Raw genomic sequence first — 6,679 nt, forward strand, 5'->3', positions numbered from 1 at the left:
TGAGACATCAACAAGGAGAAGTTCCGTCCATATGAGGACCGGTGAGCAAGTCCTAAAGAGGTAGGTTTTTTTCAGGTCTCAAGAAGGTACGAAATACAAGAATGTGTGTGTGTGTGTGTGTGTGTGTGTGTGTGTGTGTGTGTGTGTGTGTGTGTGTGTGTTCTTGTATTTCTACCCTTCTTGAGACATCAACAAGGAGAAGTTCCGTCCATATGAGGACCGTTGAACAAGTCCTAAAGAGGTGGGTATTTTTCAGGTCTCAAGAAGGTACAAAAGGTGTGTGTGTGTGTGTGTGTGTGTGTGTGTGTGTTCTTATATTTCTACCCTTCTTGAGACATTAACAAGGTGAAGTACCGTCCATATGAGGACCGGTGAACAAGTCTTAAAGAGGTAGGTATTTTTTAGGTCTCAAGAAGGTAAGAAATACAAGAGTGTGTGTGTGTGTGTGTGTGTGTGTGTGTGTGTGTGCGTGCGTGCGTGTGTGTGTGTGCGTTTGTGTGTGTTCTTGTATTTCTGCCCTTCTTGAGACATCAACAAGGAGAAGTTCCGTCCATATGAGGACCGGTGAACAAGTTAGGGCCGAAATCATGTACATATTATTAATATTGTAAATGCAAATCTTTATATATCTAGAAAGGGTGGTCCTAAAGCGGTAGGCTTTTTTCAGAGGTCTCAAGAAGGTAAGAAATACAAGAATGTGTGTGTGTGTGTGTGTGTGTGTGTGTGTGTGTGTGTGTGTGTGTGTGTGTGTGTGTGTGTGTGTGTGTGTGTGTGTGTGTGTTCTTGTATTTCTACCCTTTTTAAGACATCAACAAGGAGAAGTTCCGTCCATATGAGGACCGGTGAACAAATTAGGACCGAAATCATGGTCCCCAATACGGAAAACCATTGCATCTATTAGCGAATGTCTCATTTACACCCCCTGGTGGTGAAATATATCCAAAAGAGGGTGGTCCCAAAAAGTGTGTTGCTTTTAGAAGTGCTCCCCCTCTGGCCAACATATGAAAGAACAAGTGTGTGTTTGGCCAAAATTAATTTAAAAAATAAAAGATCTATATAGAGACATACTGTAATAACTTGAAGTAAATAATGAAGATTAAAAACCAATGACAAACAAAACAATAAAAGTAATAACTGAAAGCTTACATTTTTCATATTTTCATAATATGTATATATTATTAATGTTGTAAATACGTCTCAAGAAGGTCAGAAAGGCAAGTGTGTGTGTGTGTGTGTGTGTGTGTGTGTGTGTGTGTGTGTGTGTGTGTGTGTGTGTGTGTGTGTGTGTGTCCGCAATGTCATTGACAGCATCCCTGCAATGTTTTGTCTAAAACTCCCCATGAGAGTGTGTGTCTACTGTCTATATTGTGCGATGCCGCAGGCCGATTTCTGGAACCGGCAATCAATAAACAGCATGTTAACACACACACACACACACACACACACACACACACACACACACACACACACACACTCGCACGGACGCACACCTCAACTTTTAACTTCACCCCACACCAAAACAATTCCGCCCCCCGTGCCCATCACCTTCTGTCGTGTTCTACTTTAACCCGATTCCCTGAAGGCAGCAAAATGTCTCTTATCAGTCCAAACCAGATGCAGCGGCGTGTGTGTGTGTCTGTGTGTGTGTGTCAGAGTTAAGACTAATCCTCTCTTATTGGCTCAGCAGTAACATGTATTCGTGTTCAGTATGACTCGGGAGTTCCCCCCCCCCCCCCCCCCCCCTCGAATTATCAGCATTTCTTTTCAAATTAGAGCATATTTTGTCCCGCCTCAAACGATCACAAATGCGTGGTGCGTTATTTTTACACTGAGCCTGTCCAAGACTTTGGGTAAGCTCAGCTCAAATAGCCCGAGTAACGATTCCGTGCACTCTGCACTCGAAAAAAAACGCGTTCAAGCGGCATACCGAGATCAGCCGCCGTTCAACGATTGCGTGTGCCCAAAATCGAGAAGAAAAAAAAAACAGCAAAAAAAAAAAAACCTCTCCCCTCTGCGGTTGCCATAGTAACCGGGCAATTCACAGCATCTGGCAAATTATAGGGCTGCGTTGGAGGGTGGGAGAATGTGTGTGTATTTGGAGGGGGACCCCCTCCAAATACAAAACGGGTTCTTCAGGTGGAAAGGAGAAAAGCAGGAAAGAACGATCAATTGTTGTTTTTCAGCCAATCAATCTCAGGTAATGCTCTCTCTCTCTCTCTCTCTCTCTCTCTCTCTCCCACACACACACACTTATGGCTCATTAACGCTATTAGCAAACACAATGGAGTTCAGCCTGTGCCGATGATTAGCAAGCTGGTGTCGTACGGACAGAATGGAGAAAGCGGTTCTTTCCCGTTCTTGCTTGATGTACGGCTTAAGTCGTTCTCGGTTGTGGTATTTTAGGATTCATTATGCACCACACATTTTAAATAAGAGACAAGTCTGGACTACAGGCAGGCCAGTGTAGTACCCACACTATTTTACTACGAAGCCACACTGTTGTAACACGTGGCTTGGCAACGTCTTGCTGAAATAAGCAGGGGCGTCCATGATAACGTTGCTTGGATGGCAACATTTGTTGCTCTAAAACCTGTATTAATGGTGGCTTCACAGATGTGTAAGTTAACCCATGCCTTGGGCACTAATACACCCACATACCATCAAAGGTGCTGGCTTTTGAACTTTTCGCCTAGAACAATCCGGATGGTTCGTTTCTTCTTTGTTCCAGAGGACACGACGTCTACAGTGTCCAAAATGTACTTGGCAGACCACATATTACTTTCCCACTTTGTATCCGTCCATCTTAGATGAGTTCAGGCCCAGAGAAGGCGGCGGCATTTCTGGGTGTTGTTGATAAATGTCAGTGGCCTAGTGATTATAGTGTCCGCCCTGAGATCGGTAGGTCGTGAGTTCAAAGCCCGGCTGAGTCATACCAAAGACTATAAAAATGGGACCCATTGGCTTCCTGCTTGGCACTCAGCATTAAGGGTTGGAATTGGGGGTTAAATCACCATAAATGATTCCCGGGCGCGGCACCGCTGCTGCTCACTGCTCCCCTCACCTCCCAGGGGGTGATCAAGGGTGATGGGTCAAATGCAGAGAATAATTTTGCCACACCTTGTGTGTGTGTGACAATCATTGGTACTTTAACTAGAACTTTAACTTGCACTTACATACAGTATGTAGCGACAAACTGTGTCAATACTTGGACTATGAGGTGTTTTTTTTCCCAAGATGCAAGTGAACTGGGACCGGAGATGGCATGAAGGTAAAGACATATTTTATCTTAACACTATAACTGCACAAAAAAAGGCAAACAAAAGGCGCGCACAATGGCAGTACAAAAACTTGGCTGTGAAAACAAAACTCGCACTAAGGCAAAACTATGAACATAAAACAAAAACTTGCACTGTGGCATAAATAACGAGAAAACTTACTTGGAACGGCACGAGAACGGGACAGGGATCATTGGCATGGATTACGAGGTGCATAGCAGGTGATGGAGGTGTGTTGCCAGAATGAACAACTTAAACAGACAGGCTTAAATAATACTGTGGTGATTAGTGAAAACAGGTGTGAGACATGAGGACAGGTGACAACTAATGGGTAGTCATGGTGACAAAACAAACCAGGAAGTGAGTGGACAAAAAAGAAACAGAACATTACTAAAACAAAACATGATCACATAACCATGACAACTGTAGTTACTGACAGTGGTTTTCTGAAGTGTTCCTGAGCCCATGTGGTGATATCCTTTACACACCGATGTCGCTTTTTGATGCAGTAGCGCCTGAGGGATCAAAGGTCCATGATATCATCGCTTGTATTTGTGTTGTAGAAGCCGGCGGCGTTTCTGGGTGTTGTTGATAAATGTCTTTGCATAGTAGAGTTTTAACTTGCACTTACACATGTAGCAACAAACTGTTGTCAATACTTGCACTATGAGGTGGTTGTTTTCCCGAGATGCAAGTGAACCTGGACCAGAGATGGCATGAAGGTAAAGACATATTTTATTTTAAAACTATAACTGCACAAAAAAAGGCAAACAAAAGGCGCGCACAATGGCAGTACAAAAACTTGGCTGTGAAAACAAAACTCGCACTAAGGCAAAACTATGAACATAAAACAAAAACTTGCACTGTGGCATAAATAAGGAGAAAACTTACTTGGAACAGAACGAGAACGGGACATGGATCATTGGCATGGATTACAAGGTGCGTAGCAGGTGATGGAGGGTGATGTTGCCAGAATGAACAACATAAACAGACAGGCTTAAATAATACTGTGGTGATTAGTGAAAACAGGTGTGAGACATGAGGACAGGTGACAACTAATGGGTAGTCATGGTGACAAAACAAACCAGGAAGTGAGTGGACATAAAACAAACAGAACATGACTAAAACAAAACATGATCACATAGACATGACAACTGTAGTTACTGACAGTGGTTTTCTGAAGTGTTCCTGAGCCCACGTGGTGATATCCTTTACACACCGATGTCGCTTTTTGGTGCAGTACCGCATGAGGGATCGAAGGTCCATGATATCATCGCTTGTATTTGTGTTGTAGAATATTGCTTGGAAAATGATCAAAATTCAACTGTCAAATCAACGTCACAACCTGACATTGTATAAACTTTGTTAAAAAGTATGTTGTTTCAACGTTGTATTTGTGCTGTTAATAATCGGTTGGGAAACGACCAAATTTCAATGGTTAAATCAATGTCAGAACCCAAAATTGAATAAACGTCCTCAAAAAGGCCTGTTTCAACGTATTTGTCTTGTAAAATATTGGTTGGGAAATGACCAAATTTCAATGGTCAAATCAACATCACAACCTGACATTGAATAAACGTTGTCTTATCCCCGCAATTTCAATTAAGTAACTGGAAAGGACCCAAAAGAAAATTAAATTAAATTAAACATTTTTTAAAAAGGATAAACGTTGCCGTCGTCGTGCGGGTTCCACGGACCATCAAGGAAGGTCATGTTCCAGCAGGTTTGACTCTTGTTTATTCTTTCAATAACAAGCTTTGTCTTCGGGTCCGGACGCTTTTCAGCTCCTTCTCTCCTCGCTCGCTTTCAGCCAGCCGCGTCGTCTCCGTCTTCGGCTCGCTTTCTGTCGCTCTCGGTCCTACTCCTTCTTCCTTGATCTCTCCTCCTTCTCCCCTTTTATACAGCCAGAGGAGAAATGTCAATTGTGTGCCGGTGCGCGATCCACGCACCTGAATTAGATTGCGGCGGCGTCGCTCCCGGCACGCCCCGCCTCTCCGCCCAGCTCCATTCTCCGCCTCCTTGCCGCCATCTTGGGCAGGGCTCCAGCGTGCCCTGCCCAGCCGGTTCCGCCTCTTCCCAGTTGTCAAAAAGGATGTTTCAACGTTGTATTTGTGTTGTAGAATTGGTTAGAAAATTAACACATTTCAATGGTCAAATCAACGTCAGAACCCAACATTGATTAAATGTCGTCAAAAAGCATGTTGTTTTAACGTTGTATTTGTGTTGTAGAATATCGGTTGGGAAATGACCAAATTTCAATGGTCAAATCAACGTCACAACCTGACATTGAATAAACGTTGTCTTATCCCCGCAATTTCAATTTAGTAGCTGGACAGAAAATTAAATTAAACATTTTTTAAAAAGGATAAACGTTGCCGTCGTCGTGTGGGTTCCACGGACCATCAAGGAAGGTCATGTTCAAGCAGGATTGAGTCTTGTTTATTCTTTCAATAACAAGCTTTGTCTTCGGGTCCGGACGCTTTTCAGCTCCTTCTCTCCTCGCTCGCTTTCAGCCAGCCGCGTCGTCTCTGACTTCGGCTCGCTTTCTGTCGCTCTCGGTCCTCGGTTCTACTCATTCTTCCTTGACCTTTCCTCCTTCTCCCCTTTTATACAGCCAGAGTAGAAATGTCAATTGTGTGCCGGTGCGCTATCCAGGCACCTGAATTAGATTGTGGCGGCGTCGCTCCCGGCACACCCCGCCTCTCCGCCCAGCTCCATTCTCCGCCTCCTTGCCGCCATCTTGGGCAGGGCTCCATCGTGCCCCGCCCAGCCGGTTCCGCCTCTCCCCAGTTGTCAAAAAGGATGTTTCAACGTTGTATTTGTGTTGTAGAATTGGTTAGAAAATTAACACATTTCAATGGTCAAATCAACGTCAGAACCCAACATTGATTAAATGTCGTCAAAAAGCATGTTGTTTTAACGTTGTATTTGTGTTGTAGAATATCGGTTGGGAAATGACCAAATTTCAATGGTCAAATCAACGTCACAACCTGACATTGAATAAACGTTGTCTTATCCCCGCAATTTCAATTTAGTAGCTGGACAGAAAATTAAATTAAACATTTTTTAAAAAGGATAAACGTTGCCGTCGTCGTGTGGGTTCCACGGACCATCAAGGAAGGTCATGTTCAAGCAGGATTGAGTCTTGTTTATTCTTTCAATAACAAGCTTTGTCTTCGGGTCCGGACGCTTTTCAGCTCCTTCTCTCCTCGCTCGCTTTCAGCCAGCCGCGTCGTCTCTGACTTCGGCTCGCTTTCTGTCGCTCTCGGTCCTCGGTTCTACTCATTCTTCCTTGACCTTTCCTCCTTCTCCCCTTTTATACAGCCAGAGTAGAAATGTCAATTGTGTGCCGGTGCGCTATCCAGGCACCTGAATTAGATTGTGGCGGCGTCGCTCCCGGCACA

This window comes from Nerophis ophidion, linkage group LG28, assembly GCF_033978795.1.
Source record: "Nerophis ophidion isolate RoL-2023_Sa linkage group LG28, RoL_Noph_v1.0, whole genome shotgun sequence".
NCBI lineage: Eukaryota > Metazoa > Chordata > Actinopteri > Syngnathiformes > Syngnathidae > Nerophis > Nerophis ophidion.